This window comes from Schistocerca serialis, chromosome 2 (assembly GCF_023864345.2).
Source record: "Schistocerca serialis cubense isolate TAMUIC-IGC-003099 chromosome 2, iqSchSeri2.2, whole genome shotgun sequence".
NCBI lineage: Eukaryota > Metazoa > Arthropoda > Insecta > Orthoptera > Acrididae > Schistocerca > Schistocerca serialis.
The window spans coordinates 204,195,888-204,214,035 of record NC_064639.1 but is presented as its reverse complement, the minus strand read 5'-3'; the positions used below and the strand labels follow the sequence as shown (position 1 = coordinate 204,214,035).

Sequence of the window (18,148 nt, the reverse complement as noted above, 5' to 3'; positions counted from 1 at the left end):
TGTTTACTAAAGTTCCGACCGTCGCTAGGTGCAGACATGTTGTCTGTGATAGCAGTATTTGATTCATGTAATTTTATTCTCCAGTTCTGACGGTTCCAGTAGACAGACATGTTGTCTGTGGTAGGATGTATTTCATGTTATTTTAGCCAGATATAATGACTGTGGAAAGATATGTTCAATACGTTGTGATCAAAAATAGTTTCTCGTGTCTATATCAATAAAAACGCGAGTGGCATCCCAAATGAGTTACAGTTTATTCGTAGTAGCAGTTCCTTGCGAAGTTAATTTCAGCCTCAAGAAAAAGAATCCATGACCTGCGTGCTGTTTTCTGCTCTGGGGACATCATCATCATGAAGACAGCAGGTTAGTGAAGTGTACAAGAACTTATGTATTCCACACAGGGCAGTGGAAACAACTAAGCACCTCACGTGTACTGCATGCACAGTAGAAATGTGCTCAGTGACACGTCATCTGCAGTAATGCAGAGGAGGTAAAGAAAGGTGAAAGTATTAACACTATCCCACTTTTATTCCTTTTTTCTTGCCGTAACAGCCACGTGCCGTCCGGAACTAGGCCCTCTTGCGACCGTCCACTCACGTGACCACCGTTGCCAGCAATCATTTACTGTGGCTACATTTGTGCCAAGACTTTCTGCAGTATCGCAGAAGGAACATGCAGCTTCTTATATCCCTGTTACACGACCTTGTTCAAACTCAGCGAGATGTTGATAAAGGCTTCTTTGTCGCCTTAAAGGGACTCATGACAAATATCAGCTCACGATGTTCAATTTCAAAGGCAACTAATGCTCACGCTCGTTATACTGTCTATTTATAGCAAATCTGATTTGCTTCCTCACAGTGGGGCTATTAGCGTCACTCTTATGCGACTGGAGACAAATCTGGACATCATATTACATTTCTAGATGACGCCTAGCAACATTCTTTTACGCCGCGCAGGTCCTTCTTGGTGTTAGGATTTTTTTCCGTTCTTCAGTTTCCATCTGCGTGGAGGGGTCAAACGTTCGCCTGACAGTGACCTAGGAGCACTCGGCCGAGAGCTCGTGGGTATTTAGACTGTGGAAACTCGAGAGGACTTTATGACAGGGCTTTTTTTTCCCTCAACCCTATCCGTAAACTCGCGTTCATCATCAGTGTCCTCCATAGCCACGTCGTAATATCGTCGTCACTTTTTATTATTTCCACTGTCTAAGCACGTAGTTTACCGTGGCATACGGCAGACAATATTCGCTACAGGAGGGTCAGAGTGGGTGCTGCGACAGCAGCCGGCCGAAGGAAAGGTAACAAAAACAGCGTGTCTGACGTCTTTTTTTTTTTTTTTGTGGTTTACGGGCGCACAACTTCAATGGTCATTAGCGCCCTGGTGTCTGACGTCGTCCAGCATTGGAGCCAGAGGGGAAAAACAGCAGCCCGCATCTCGTGGTCGTGCGGTAGCGTTCTCGCTTCCCACGCCCGGGTTCCCGGGTTCGATTCCCGGCGGGGTCAGGGATTTTCTCTGCCTCGTGATGGCTGGGTGTTGTGTGCTGTCCTTAGGTTATTTAGGTTTAAGTAGTTCTAAGTTCTAGGGGACTGATGACCATAGATGATAAGTCCCATAGTGCTCAGAGCCATTTGAACCATTTTTTTTTTGAAAAACAGCACGTCGGACGAGGTCAGACAGTGGAGCGAGGAGGCTTTAACGAAACTAGAAAGAATGTGTCACTCGGTTCCTCGGATGTCTGCCACAGTGTCGCGTTTTCCCGCCAGTTAGCCTGGTCTCGGATCCGCAGAGGGCAGCGGGCGGCGCAGTAATGTAAATTCCGCGACAGTCCAAAGGCAATCTGTGTGGCGTTGTTTGGCGTGGAGCGCGGAACGCGTCAGCGCCGAATTAGTGGCGCTTCTGTCTGTGCTCGACTCTCGGCTATCGACAGTCACCAAACGCTAGCGGAAAGTAGCCAGCGGGGCCTGCCGACAGCGCTTCCGATGTAGTTTATTAGAAAAACACGAAAAGGGGTAAGAAAACAGGGCACATTATGGGTTCCTCACAAATCCTCTTACAAGCAGGCGAGGATCCAGAATTCGGTTTTGGGACGGGGTGGGTGGGCGGGCGGGAGGGGGGGGGGAGGCGAAGGGAACAACAGATTGTTTACGTACTACAGCGTCACGTCCGCCTGTTCCACAGTGCAGTCTGACGTATACTCCATGCAAATACCTCGTAGGTGACTACTGAATTTGTACGCCTGAAGACGAGAATTTCTCCGAATTCTCCCTAAACCAGGCGTGTTTATAATGAAACAAAGTTACAACTATAACAGATAGCTTCAGTCTTACCATGTACACTACTGGCCATTAAAATTGCTACACCACGAAGATGACGTGCTACAGACGCGAAATTTAACCGACAAGAAGAAGATGCTGTGATATGCAAATGATTAGATTTTCAGAGCATTCACACAAGGTTGGCGCTGGTAGCGACGCCTACAACGTGCTGACACGAGGAAAGTTTCCAACCGATTTCTCATACACAAAACAGCAGTTGACCGACGTTGCCTGCTGAAACATTGTGATGCCTCGGGTAAGGAGGAGAAATGCGTACCATCACGACTCCGACTTTGATAAAGGTTGGATTGTAGCTTATCGCGATTGCCGTTTATCGTATCGTGCCATTGCTGCTCGCGTTGGTCGAGATCCAATGAATGTTAGCTGAATATAGAATCGGTGGGTTCAGGAGGGTAATACGGAACGCCGTGCTGGATTCCAACGGCCTCGTATCACTAGCAGTCGAGATGACAGGCATCTTATCCGCACGACTGTAACGGATCGTGAAGTCAAGTCTCGATCCCTGAGTCAACAGATGGGAACGTTTGCAAGACAACAACCATCTGCACGAACAGTTCGACGACGTTTGCAGAAGCATGGACTATCAGCTCTGAGAACATGGCTGCGGTTACCCTTGACGCTGCATCACAGACAGGAGCGCCTGCGATGGTGTACTCAACGACGAACCTGAGTGCACGAATGGCAATACGTCGTTTGTTCGGATGAATCCAGGTTCTGTTTACAGCATCATGATGGTTGCATCCGTGTTTGGCGACATCGCGGTGAACCCACATTGGAATCGTATGTTCGTCACCGCCATACTGGCGCATCACCCGGCGTGATGGTATGGGGTGCCACTGGTTACACGTCTCGGTCACTTCTTTTTTGCATTGACGGCACTGGGAACAGTGGACGCTACAGTTGAGATGTGTTACGACCCGTGGCTCTACCCATTATTCGATCCCCGCGAAACCCTACATATCAGCAGGATAATGCACGACCGCATGTTGCAGGTCCTGTACGGGCCTTTCTGGATACAGAAAACGTTCGACTGCTGCCCTGGCCAGCACATTCTCCAGATCCCTCTCCAACTGAAAACGTCTGGTCAATGGTGACTGAGCAACTGGCTCCTCACAATACGCCAGTCACTACTCTTGATAAACTGTGGTTCCGTGTTGAAGCTGCATGGGCAGCTGCACCTGTACACGCCATCCAAGTTCTGCTTGAGTCAATGCCCAGGCGTATGAAGGCCGTTATTACGGTTGGTTGGTTGTTTTTGGGGAAGGAGACCAGACAGCTTGGTCATTGGTCTCATGGATTAGGGAAGGAAGTCGGCCGAGCCCTTTCAGAGGAACCATCCCGCCATTTGCCTGGAGTGATTTAGGGAAATCACGGAAAACCAAATCAGGATGGCCGGACGCGGGAGCCGTTATTACGGCCAGAGGTGGTTGTTATGGGTACTGATTTCTCAGGTTCTATGCACCCAAACTGCATGAAAATGTAATCACTTGTCAGTTCTAGTATAATACATTTGTCCAATGAATACTCGTTTATCATCTGCATTTCTTCTTGGTGTAGCAGTTTTAATGGCCAGTGCTGTAGTTCAATTGTAGATACTGTGTTACAAAATTCCTATGATCATAAATACACTGATTGATCAAAACATATGGACCACTGCCCACCGCGACTTTGAATGCCGCCTGTCGTCGTTGGGGGGAACGTGACGCGGTTACAATAGTTTATAAGTGGAGCAGACACGGACGGGGCATCACCGTAGCGAAGGTACGTGCTGCAAATGTGGAAATCCATTGAGAGAAGTGAGAAAATGTTTAACTCATTAACACATTTGTTAAGTCATCTGTCATTTGAAACTGTTTTGTACATTTGGATTCGATTCTCCAAATAATGGGGAGTGGGGGGTTACTGGTAATTTATTGCAGTGATTAAATATTATAATCATGATTTCTTTATACTTTAGCGAAACATCTAAGAAATTGCATTCGCCCGAAAATTTGTGAACATGTGTCACGCTGTTAGCTTAAGAGCTGTAGTAGTAACAAACTCTCGCCGTTTTTTCAGCGTGAATTACACAGTATGGAATGTGCACTCGCCTTATATCAGTATTAGACTGAGCTGTATGACCGTGTAAATGAGGGAGATGCAGTAACTTACAGCCTTTTTCGCCTACATTCGGGGAGTCGATCTTTCTCTTATTTCCGTTTCTTAGAGGAGGGTGTTTGCCTGTCTTTCATCCCTTATTCAACTTTTATGATCTGTCGCTTCTACCTGTGAACTTAACGAACAGTGTCGGACTTCTTGTTGATATTACGTACAGTTAGCCTGAGGAGGGTGTCCTATCGTGGGCAGAATGTTATCGGCCACCTCGTAAGCCCGCGTACTTGGGCAAGCCATCTCAGAAGTGGCTGGAACGTATCCTGTTTCAATGTAGCTTGTAATTTATAGAACTCTTTCCCATTTTCGAGACACTTGGCTGAGAAATTTGCTAAAATAAATGCTTCACCCCCGCCCCAAGAGCCCCAACAATTTGTATCAATGCACGCTTAAGGGAAATACTCCAACCCGAGTTGTTAAAACCAAATAAAAATTGTTTTAAAACACCCGAATGTGTTGAAACTTCCTGGTAGATTAAAACTGTGTGCCGGACCGAGACTCGAACTCGGGACTGGCAGAACTGAAGCTGTGAGGACTGGTCGTGAGTCATGCTTTCGTATCTCAGATGGGCCGGCATGGTAGCTCAGCGTGTTCGGTCAGAGAGCCAGTTGGCCTCTGTAATAAAAAAACTGAGTGGAAGGATCAACCACCGAACTTGAACAGGTTGTCTTGCGACGTCCGCAACGACCAAACAACGATCAAACAACGATCAATAACGAACAAAATGCAAAAAAAAAAAAAAAAAAAAAAAAAAAAAAAAGATGGTAGAGCACTTTGCCGCGAAAGGCAAAGGTCCCGAGTTCGAGCCTCGGTCGGGCACACAGTTTTAATCTGCCAGAAAGTTTCATATCAGAGGACATTCCGCTGCAGAGTGAAAATCGCATTCTGGACCAGAATGTGTTTATCCTGTCACCAAAACCTTCGCTTATCCGTAAAATTTTGCATTCATGCGCAGGATTTAACATATCTTAAGATTATCATGTAACAGATAATTATGACCAGCAGAATCACAGGAGTCAGGACGAGGTATTACTTGGCCAAAATCTGAATTTACTTCAAACAACATACGGGTGTTTTCAAATAAGGTGTTTTCTTCGAAACTCACAAATTAGCAAGTGAAATGAATATTTATTTAGATAGATGAACATAACGTTACCATTTCTTTCCTTCCCCATGAACCACGGACCTTGCCGTTGGTGTGGAGGCTTGCGTGCCTCAGCGATACAGATAGCTGTACCGTAGGTGCAACCACAACGGAGGGGTGTCTGCTGAGGGCCCAGACAAACGCGTGGTTCGTGAATAGGGGCAGCAGCCTTTTCAGTAGTTGCAGGGCCAACAGTCTGGATGATTGACTGATCTGCCCTTTAAACACTAACCAAAACGGCCTTGCTGTGCTGGTACTGCGAACGGCTGAAAGCAAGGGGAAACTACTGCCGTAATTTTTCCCGAGGGCATGTAGCTGAAGACCAGCTGAACGGAATGGACAGTGTCTTGAAAGGAGGATATAAGATGAACATCAACAAAAGCAAAACGAGGATAATGGAATGTAGTCGAATTAAATCGGGTGATACTGCGGGAATTAGATTAGGAAATGAGACGCTTAAAGTAGTAAATGAGTTTTGCTATTTGGGTAGCAAAATAACTGGTGATGGTCGAAGTAGAGAGGATATAAAATGTAGACTCACAATGGCAAGGAAAGCGTTTCTGAAGAAGATAAATTTGTTAACATCGAGTATAGATTTAAGTGTCAGGAACTAGTTTCTGAACGTATTTGTATGGAGTGTGGCCATGTATGGAAGTGAAACGTGGACGATAAATAGTTTGGGCAAAAAGAGAATAGAAGCTCTCGTAATGTGGTGCTACAGAAGAATGCTGAAGATTAGATGGGTAGATCACATAACTAATGAGGAGGTGTTGAATAGGATTGGGGAGAAGTTCGTGGCACAACTTGACTAGAGGAAGGGATCGGTTGGTAGGACGTGTTCTGAGGCATCAAGGGATCACCAATTTAGTATTGGAGGACAGCGTGGAGGGTAAAAAATGGTAGAGGGAGACCAAGAGATGAATACAGTAAGCAGTTTCAGAAGGATGTAAGTTGCAGTAGGTACTGGGAGATGAAGCAGCTTGCACAGGATACAGTAGCATGGAGAGCTGCATGAAACTAGTCTCAGGACTGAAGAAGACCACAACAACAACAACAACAACAACAACAACCCTTTCTTTGTAGTTATGAAAACATCTACTTCGTGATTTTTGAGAGAGTTGCAGCAATTTTTGTTTTAGTACAACACTGTAATTTCGTGCCAATCCAGTTGACGACATTTGTGTGGGTGAGACGCTGTAATCGCACCTAAGGGCACGTTTTGCGGCTTGCAGACAGGACCACTGCCACTCTGAGCTTCGCTGGGCCGTTGGGATTCAGTGGAGTACAGTCTTCATTTCCGAGCGTAAGCGGCAACATTGACTTCGGGTAGAGCCGGAAGCCGCTGGGACAGCGGCGGACTAGTCGTGCGGCGGCGCCCGTGTCTGTTACATGCTCCGGCCACGCTTGGTTGCCTCGGCGTGACTGGTCCCAGGATTTGCCTTCACCGGAATATCGCGGAGGAGTTGCTATAGCGGGATAATAGGGAGGCGGCCACTTCTGCCTGTGCCACCACCGAGCTCCGCTGTGTTGCGGAAAAGCAGTGGGTTTGACTCCGGTCCTGGATAGCATTTCGGCCGTTTTGTATATTTATCCGGCATGGCTGGCGACGGCATGTCCGCAGTCATCAGGCAGCGAGAAGGTGGGCAGCATTCGTCTCACTCTAGGTGAGGAGAACCCTACGTCATCGTGACGTAAATAACCTAAATCGACTAAATGAGTACGTATATCGATCTCTGCAGTTGTACCGATAACCTCAAAGCTAACTGTAAATACATGTGTACAAACGAAGTGGCAGGAGTTGTGTGATATGCTCATCCCAGCTGAATGAACTGTTAAATGTAATCCCAACAATTTGCGATGTTATTGTGTATTTTTGAACATACATAATGTCTGAGCGAAGGAGCCATAACGAAATAAAAAAAAAGCTTGTAATTGTTTTTAAATCCGATGATTCGTGCATAAATCGTGTGGACAGAAAAGTGAAGTAATTAATTATGAAGCTGCAATCCAGAGAATGTGGGATGTTATTGTGTGTTTCATGAACGTAACGAATATCTGAATGAATGAATTATAACCATAACGAAAGTTAAAAAAGTGACTAGTCATGTTTTCAATCCGATTAATATTGAATAAATCATGTGGATAAAAACGTGAAATAGAAAGAAATTAAAGTATTTCGTATTTTTATAAAATCCAATGAATTGTACATAATTCATGTGGGCAGAAATGTTAAACTGAGAACTTGAAGTGGTTCTGAAGATAATTCCGAATGTTGCTAGAAACATTAAACCATCTAGTTCCATTTAATCTTGGCTTAGTGTTGTAAATCGACTAAGAAAGATAGCGAAATCTTTCGGACTATCTTCATGGATCTGCTCGAAAGTTCTCTCATCTCCGTGTTCAGAACGACGTACACGCTAGCAACACCGGACAATAGGACAATGAAAGCACATAAACAACAATGCAGATTCAAGACGCACACAACAGTCGATATACACAGAATGCACACAACAGTCAATAGGACAACTCGTGAAACTCATGATGACGCATGCTTACGTCACTATGACGTAGGGCTCTCCTCACAGAGTGAGATGAATGCTACCCCGAGAAGGTTCGTAGATGGCGACGACCTCAACAGACTGGAGAGGAGAGGGATGTGGAACCAAGAAGCGTGATACAGCAGTAATAGGACTGATGATATTTTTAAAAATATCGAGAATACCACACACCATTTAAAAAATATCATTGTTGGTCCTCGATATACTGAAAGAGTTATCGATACATCAGTATATCGACAGAGAGAATATCGACGTACTCAGAGCAAGAATTAAAAGGAGAACGATGCACGTTCACGCTTGGCAATAACCACTTTGCTAACAATGGTAACTGCAGGTAAGTGGCACAATAAAGGAAGTCCCATTGGTCCATCGTTCGGTTTCGTCAGATATCGGCCTTGTCTGGAACACTTCATGCCGACTTCCTCTTATTTCTGCAAGCGCCAGTGACCTAAGAGTTCTAGTGTCAAAATTGCGTGGCAAAGTTAAACGTTGCAAATTCTATTAGTAGCGCAGAGCGCCGATCATCTCACCATTTCCCCCTCACATGTCTCCGCCCACCGTAAAAACCGATCTCGTCATGTATACAGGGTCAGTCGCGTAAGACATAACACTCCCTTTGTTCCGGGGGGCGATTGCACGTATCGGCATGCGGTTTCCGGCGCATCATAGCGGACTATGGGGCACATACGTTGGTACATACACAATAATCACAGCGTTTATATTGACCGAGATAATGAGCAAGTACATGTTTTTAAAATGGGACGCTATACTTTTACCATTATTCCAACGCTCTGGAAAAGACGCGTGTAGTGATGTAACGAATGTTGCTATTGTCATTCAAACTTTGCTTAAAAAGAGGGTGGATGAGGATTTACCTACGTAGCGTAGGCCGTGCATGCAGCATAGAGCACGGAAACTCTGCCTACGGGTCGCGCGAGGCGTGTTTGCAGTCTGCAGCCGCTTCCGACCACCTCGACCTTCAATTTACAATATTTCCCAGCGTCTTTTAAGCAAAGTTTGAATCACAATAGCAACATGCGTTACAACACTATACGCGTCTTTTCCAGAGCGTTCGAATGATGGTAAAAAAAGTAAGCGTCCCATTTCAAAAACATGTACTTGTCTCATTGTCTCGGTCAATATAAACGTTGTGATTATTGTGTGTGTACCGAAGTACACCGCTTGTCGATACGTGCAATCGCAAACGGAATAATGGAGGTGTTACGTCTTACGCGACTCACCCTGTATTTTTGTTCATCAGTTACAGCAACCATTTTTTGAAGAATGCCGATGTGAAGAAATAGCGCACTACTTGCAATAAAAAGAGAACGACTAGGAGTGATGAAAGCTCAAACAGAAGTAAGACTCTCTCACACAGTGAAAATAAAATTATGTTGTACTACAATTTCAAAAGAACAACTTCAATATTTATCGAAAATTGCGAAAAAATATATAATATAAAAATGTCGGCACTCGATAGTCTTTTCGATGTCCGTACGCCGGAAAAAATATCAACGGCACGTATCAATATTTTTTTGGAAACAATATCGATATATCGTTATCTTGTCGACTGCCCAACGCAGTAGTATCCAGTGGAGAACGTAGAGTGCGGTCAGCTGTATGTGGGAAGAGCCGAGCTGGGTGATGGTGTCGAGAAGAAATCCGCAGTTCATAGTCAGTAAGGACGACCAGCGGAAAAGTTGAGTTAACAAAGCACAAATTGGCGTTTGCTTTTGTGAGCTATATTCACTAGCGATAGACACTAAGTGTACTTCTCAGATTATTTTACCGTGTGGCATAGTCTGTTGTGCTTGTATGAAGGCATGGTGAAACCGTGAAGAAGACTAATGAATTGTAGCATCACACAATAGGGTCGTGGTTCAATGACTGTGTACTACTGGTAAATTATTGTGTATTCAACTGCTTTCCTTATGGTCCACTTAGTAGTTAGTTCTGTATAATCACGTTGCCCTTTGGGGCTGATATGGTAAATGGTGGATACTGACAGTAGACCATAGATATCACAGTCAGTCGGTTGTTTGCGTTATCTGTACAGTGAGCCTTCTTGTACAATTACTCACGGGCTTAAATTATTTTTAATTACAGCCTACTTTTGTAGTTATCTAGGACAAGGAACATTTTAATCTAAATAATATATGGATGTGTTTTACAATAAACTTTTATTACTGTTGCCCTTTGAGTTAAGAATAATTATATTTCTGTCTGGGCGAAGTATTGCTTTACTCCTGGTTTCAGCAGTTTTCTGAATTCATTATTTATGTTATTGACAGCTGAAGTTCTAATTTTTGTAAGCGCTTCCATCTTGTAATCTAATGTTCCATACAAATTTACTGTAAGCCGACGCTGTGTTGTTGGAACGTTCATTTGAGTAAGGTGTTCACACGAACGCCCAGTTTCCTTAACACACAACTCAGTTAGCCTTCTAAACAACCTGCGAACGAGGTGTAGAGAAAAAAAATGGCTCTGAGCACTATGGGACTTAACAGCTGTGGTCATCAGTCCCCTAGAACTTAGAACTACTTAAACCTAACTAACCTAAGGACATCACACACATCCATGCCCGAGGCAGGATTCGAACCTGCGACCGTAGCAGTCGCGCGGTTCCGGACTGCGCGCCTAGAACCGCTCGACCACCGCGGCCGGCGAGGTGTAGAGAAGCTGTTGTCACGGAGCAATAAGCTTTCTTGATGTGGCGTTTCACATCATGCGGTAAACTAAACACATTTTAGATGCCCCCACAAAAAGAAATCTAGCGCTGTTGAACTTGTCAACATATTTACTAATTATAGAGCCATGTATCCAAATATAAAAGCTGGTGTGTTGTCATACAAGTGCAAATCTACAGGTGAATCACGTTTGTACGAACGGGACCAGGAACGAGATCAGCGGCAGACTTGGCAGTAAAATTGGGCACCAGGTATCCGGCGAAGTGGAGGGATTCCGCTACCTTAAAAGCAACTCACGGTAGACGAAAACATGACATAATAATCTCACTAGTACAGTACAGGCAAAAGACCATTACTCGTAAAAAGACTAACATAAAACGTGGTCCTTAACTTGGCCGATTAGTCCTTTATTTCCAATCATGCGCTCCATAAAACTTAATCGAGTGAAATGCAATTGAAGTTACAAACATTTTCAGCCTAAGAATAATAAAATTTGTGTGTGTGTTATTCTTACTGATAAGATACGGGGTGATCGGAAACTGTGGAAAGCTTGTAAGGGAGCTGCAGAAAAATAATTGTTAAGAAAAAATTCGATACGTTGTGATTTTTCTAAGTTAATTAGCATAGAAGTTAGGCAATAAGGTCGTCGTGCACCCAAATTCAAGCAGCGTGCCAGGGCAACTGCCGCCAAACGTGTTTATTTGGTTTCCCCAAACAGGAGAAACCTAACTCTTGTTCACCTAGCTTGAATTTATCACTCCCGAGGAAGGCACATTTTAACTTGTAATGAGCATTTCAACAAGTGGTAACTCATGGACCCACAAATGTCTGTGCATTACCGCATTTTAGCACGCACCCAAGTATTTTATTTTGCACGCTCAACACTGTGATTAGCTAAATTCAATGTTAATTAACTCGGAAACGGGGCAACGTATCGAATTTTTTTTTTCCGTAACAAAAGCCAGTGGCATGACAATGCGTCAGTCAACACCAAAAAAGGTCGAATGTGGGGAAATAATTTGTGCAGTCGCAAATATTTCTGCAGTGGTAAATGCCGTGAACAACATTATAGAAATCCTGAACGTTGGGGTCTGACAGAATGGGGATGCGTTTGATGGTCACTTCTGTACGTTTTTCTTGAATAACTCAAACTACAGCCTTCAGCGAAAACTTATTGCCGGCCGAAGAGACCGTGCGGTTGTAGGCGCTACAGTCAAACCGCGTGACCGCTACGGTCCCAGGTTCGACTCCTGCCTCGGGCATAGATGTGTGTGATGTCCTTAGGTTAGTTAGGTTTAAGTAGTTCTAAGTTCTAGCGGACGGATGACCTCAGCAGGTAAGCCATTTTGAAAACATACCAGTACAGAATTTGACTACGTTAAATTTTCCTACAATAAGGTCTTGTTCGTTTTTTTCTGTAGGGCTAACAGTTAGCGCGCAAAGAGCTAGAGAGTATAAAAATCTCGCACGCCGTTTATTAAGCTCAGATATAAGATGTCGGGTTGCGTACAATGAGAACGGCAGGGGCAGCTGACTCGCCCTATAGATCAGTGACGCTATACACGCTCATGGCTGCTGATTAGCACACGGACACGGACACTTCGAGTAATCGGTTTTGACCAACCTCCCCCGCGACACCTTTACAACTTTTTTCAGACTGTTTTTGACACTGAGAAATAGTGAACTGTATCTCAAATTCACTATTAGGCTAACGTTACAAATATACTACTGGCCATCAAAATATTCGTTGGACAAATATATTATACTAGAACTGACATGCGATTAGATTTTCACGCAACTTGGGTGTATAGATACTGAGAAATCAGTACCCATAACAACCAACTCTGGCCGTAATAACGGTCTTGATACGCCTGGGCATTGAGTCAAGCAGAGCTTAGATGGCGCGTACAGGTACAGCTGCCCATGCAGCCTCAACACGATGCCACAGTTCATCAAGAGTAGTGACTGGCGTATTGTGACGAGCCATTTGCTCGGCCACAATTGACCAGACGTTATCAATTGGTGAGAGATCTGGAGAATGTGCTGGCCAGGGAAACAGTCTAACATTTTCTGTATCCAGAAAGGCCCGTACAGGACCTGCAACATGCAGTCGAGCATTATCCTGTCGAAATGTAGGGTTTCGCATGGATCGAATGAAGGGTTGAGCCACGGGTCGTAACAAAAAAAATGGTTCAAATGGCTCTGAGCACTATGGGACTTAACATCTATGGTCATCAGTCCCCTAGAACTTAGAACTACTTAAACCTATCTAACCTAAGGACAGCACACAACACCCAGCCATCACGAGGCAGAGAAAATCCCTGACCCCGCCGGGAATCGAACCCGGGAACCCGGGCGTGGGAAGCGAGAACGCTACCGCACGACCACGAGATGCGGGCGGGTCGTAACACATCTGAAATGTAACGACCACTGTTCAAAGTGCCGTCAATGCGATCTAGAGGTGATCGAGATGTGTAACCGATGGCACCCCATACCATCACGCCGGGTGATACGCCAGTATGGCGGTGACGAATACACGCTTCCAATGGGCGTTCACTGCGATGTCGCCAAACGCGGATGCGACAATCATGATGCTGTAAACAGAACCTGGATTCATCCGAAAAAATGACGTTTTGCCATTCGTGCATCCAGGTTCGTCGTTGAGTACACCATTGCAGGTGCTCCTGTCTGTGATGCAGCGTCAAGGGTAACCGCAGCCATGGTCTCCGAGCTGATAGTCCATGCTGGTGCAAACGTCGTCGAACTGTTCGTGCAGATGGTGGTTGTCTTGCAAACGTCCCCGTCTGTTGACTCAGGGATCGAGACGTAGCTGCACGATCCGTAACAGCCATGCGGATAATATGCCTGTCATCTCGCCTGCTAGTGATACGAGGCCGTTGAACCCACCGATTCCATATTCTGCTAAAAGTCACTGGATCTCGACCAACGCGAGCAGCAATGTCGCGATACGATAAACCTCAATCCCGTTATGCTACAATTCGACCTTTATCAAAGTCGGAAACGTGATGGTACACATTTCCCCTCCTTACACGAGGCATCACAACAACGTTTCACCAGGCAACGCTGGTCAACTGCTGTTTGTGTATGAGAAATCGGTTGGAAACTTTCCTCATGTCAGCACGTTGTAAGTGCTGCCACCGGCGCTAACGTTGTGTGAGTACTCTGAAAAGCTAATCATTTGCATATCACAGCATCTTCTTCCTGTCGGTTAAATTTCGCGTCTGTAGCGCAGCTTCGTGATGTAGCAGTTTTAATGTCCAGTAGTGTACGTATTTCTAAATATTTTAATTAACAATCTAATGTGCTAAATAGCTGACGCGTTAAAAGTACACATAATATACCGCTATTGACATCCTTTGTAGCAAAAACAGATTAAGTAGCATTGTGGCGATGTGTTGAAACTCCTGTTTTCGCATGCAAAACTGGAGTGACAGCGAGCTCTTATCGCGGCGTCCGTGGCGCATTGGGGGTGTCTAAAAGTGGAAGGGAACTGGCTGAGAGTGCGAGAGCTTCCGGAATGGACTTTTACGCGGGCAGCCAATCGAATTATCGGTGGGAAGTGCGGTGACGTCAGGGGGAGTGTCGTAATTAGGAGCGAGCCTAATGAAAGTGCGCGCGCCGTACGGCGGGCGCCAGTGACCGCTCCGCTTCATTACGCATAGCATGGGGCGGTGGGGTAGGAGAGGGGGGAGGAGAGGGCGGGAGGGGGTTGGCCGTGAGGAGAGGGGAAGCTACTGCTGTATCTTGCCGGTCCGCTGCCGCAGGAGCACACGTGGAGCTGCTGCCGTGCACGTGGCGCATTAAAAGAGCGCGCACACGTGGCGTGAGACTGGGTCTCTAGTTTCACAATCCCACAGCCAGTGTTAATTGGAATGACACTAGTGATGTGCAACGTTGGCGAATCATCGATGCCGATTTCGGTTTCATTATCGACTTCTAAAACGTTGATAATTGACCCGTGTTGTGCTTCGATACAAGCTGTGATCTCTCAACCTGTGTAGCACAGCAGCAGCAGCCGCCGCCGCCGCCGCCGCCGCCGCCGCCGCCTGCATTCCGTCAGGGGACATGAGCGACCTTTTGTTTGAAATCGATTACTCGAAGAGCGTGCGCCTTTGGTGTCCAACCACGTTGCAGGTGTGTGTATGGCGTCACTGATCTACATGGCGATTCAGCTGCCCCTTCGCTATCATTTTATACAATCATTATAGTTGGCCTTCATAAACCGCAGGCGAGATTGTTATTTTCTCTCGCTCGCTGTGCGCTAACGTAGGTCAACAGAAAAAAATTAACAGGACCTTCCTGTAGAAAATTTAATGTAATTGAATTCTGTACTGGGGTAAGTCATTCAAGAAAAACATACGAACGTCATTTTCACCCCCCCCCCCTCCCCTCCCCCTCTCACACTGAGCCCCAAGGGTCAGGATTTCTAGTATGTTGTTCACAGCATTCCCATCTATTACCACTGCATAAATATTTGCGACTGCACGAATTATTTCCTCCACATCCGACCCTGTTTTGGTTTTCACTGAAGCATTATTACACCACTGGCTTCGCTGAGCGCTTGCAAATTAGAAAATATTTACAACATTTTTGTGAAATTTAGGCAACGGCCTTGCCGCAGTGGATACACCGGTTCCCGTGAGATCACCGAAGTTAAGCGCTGTCGGGCTTGGTCGGTACTTGGATGGGTGACCATCCAGCCGCCATGCGCTGTTGCCATTTTTCGGGGTGCACTCAGCCTCGTGATGCCAATTTAGGAGCTACTCGACCGAATAGTAGCGGCTTCTGTCAAGAATACCATCATAACGGCCGGGAGAGCGGCGTGCTGACCCCACGCCGCTCCTATCCGCATCGTCCTTGAGGATGACACGGCGGTCGGATGGTCCCGGTAGGCCACTCGTCGCCTGAAGACGGAGTGCTTTTTTGTGAAATTTAGCGGCATAGAAAAGTAATTACATCGTTCTATTCCTCAGGCTTTTTGACTATGAAACCACTATGCTTGTAAGGGTCAAGTTTGTCTTGAATTCTCAGCATGATTAGCTACAGCGTAACGTTTACAAAAGTCGTTTTTCGTTCATTAACGAAGTAGCCGACTATGCTAGTGGCGTTAAATATCAATGAGCGCAGACAAAAGTTGAATATCGAGAATAGCTCGTGTATCCGGAAATTTTTGGACGGTGGTAGGCGTGAGTGCCACCAACACAATAGAAACCCTTCCTGGTCAGGGTTTGAGTCTAGGTTGGACATGAGTCTGAAGGTCACTTTTGCATCCAGTGAAAATACGTCCCAGTACAATATCTAATGACGTTAAATTTCCAACAGAAAGGTCCTGTTCATTTCTTTCTGTAGGCCAGCTGTAACAATGCGGGTTGCATAAAACGACAGCAGTGGGGACAGCTGAATCAACCTGCAGAGATTCTGGCGAGTGCGGACTTCTGCATTTCGGGGCACGCTCAGTTCACACGTTTCATATAAATGGGTTTTTGTGCTTTCGTGTTGTCTTTGTTTTGTCTACTTTGTTTTCGTGACTCATCGAGAAGTTACCCCAGGTACTCGTACTTTTTCCTGTTAGTGTTCTACGAAAGACGCGAAATATTGGAAACCAAGTAGGTATTTTTATTTTCCAGGGGAAAAAAGCCCACATTATGCATAAGTAAGAACGTAAATATATAAACGTGTTTAACGACATTTATTTACACAGTGAAAAGTCAGAATTATTGACGAGAAAAGTGATGCCCGATGTTATTTGTCACTTAACGAGAAAAAGGATAATGCAAGAAGGGGCTATTTACCGCATTCTACACATTCTGTATGTTCGCAATATGTTCTCGTGTGTATCAATATATTCTGAGAAGTTTGGATGGCTCTTCTCGTGCTCTCTCAGTTCCGAGGATTGTACAGAATTTACCACACTACCTTTGACAAAAGGTTCCTGCTTTGGTCATTATTAGCATCTGCTATCATTGCTTGCTCCTACATTTGGTGGTTACATTTCGATTTTCTGCAAAAGTTCGTCCCTGATAACTTCACTTTCACTGTTCACATGCCAAATTGCACAGCAGCCATCTCTCGCAACACTGGCAGTTATGACGTATTAACGAAAATGATTACTCGAAACAGACGACAGACAGTACAGGAATAAGATTCCATGGACGCTGCAGTAGGCTCAATTAAAATGTCTCACCGAGCGAGGTGGCGCAGTGGTAAGACACTGGACTCGCATTCGGGAGGACGACGGTTCAATCCCGCGTCCGGCCATCCTGATTTAGGTTTTCCGTGATTTCCCTAAATCACTCCAGGCAAATGCCGGGATGGTTCCTCTGAAAGGGCACGGCCGACTTCCTTCCCCATCCTTCCCTAATCCGATGAGACCGATGACCACGCTGTCTGGTCTCCTTCCCCAAAACCAACCAATTAAAATGTCTTCTCCTGTGCGGTAAGTGCATGATGTGTGTACGAGTACAGCTTGTAACGCGGTAACTAGGACATATGGATGTTTGCGATATTGCAGTCCCTGCGCTATTCTGAATTACGATGCTAAGATCCTTCGGGCATGCTTGTATATTCAGGGGTGAATGTCATACACTGATTTCTGGCAACAAGCCCTTGGTTCGCTGCCACGCCCCCATTTAGTAGTTAACAGAAGTTGGTTTCATCAATGTACTTCTGATTAGACTTCTCGTGTGTATTGCATTCTTTGAATTGTGTTGTGAAGGTGTTACTTGTATTGTTATGTATTTTTTTCGTATCCGCAACAATGGCTGAGGTAAATTTCGAATTTTTTGTTCCATTCAAAAACAGAAGCTGTTTTCGTTGCATGGCGTTTTGACTTAAATGTTGCATGGGGGCTTCATTATTTTTGAAAATAATTTTTAATTTTTTTAGTCGCTGTATGTCCGATTACGTAGTCTCGTAAACGGTTGGCCCTGATTAGTATTTGTACGCAATCTGACTGCATAGAACAACAAAGAATAAAATGAAAATTTCCGTTAATACAATTAATTAAGTCCCCAGCAACTGTAGAACCTACGAAGCCAACAAGCACAAGTGTAGCTGTTCTGTGTGTGGAAGCGTGAATCAACGTACACATCTGGCACGGCTCTTCTTCAATAAGACAAGAAATTTTAAATATTTATACTGAAGTAATCAAAAAATAGAAATACTATAATTGTGCAAGAAAACTAGAATTACACTAATACAAGAACACAAGCCAGATGCTTTGTTGAATGAACCTGTAATGACGCATTATTC

At 45.1% G+C, this 18,148-nt stretch overlaps 1 pseudogene; it reads left to right on the top strand.

Annotated features, from left to right (window-relative positions):
* The first annotated feature begins 15,499 nt into the window (after nt 1–15,499).
* On the top strand, nt 15,500–15,616 carry LOC126458951 (5S ribosomal RNA; annotated as a pseudogene).
* The last annotated feature ends 2,532 nt before the right edge of the window (nt 15,617–18,148 follow it).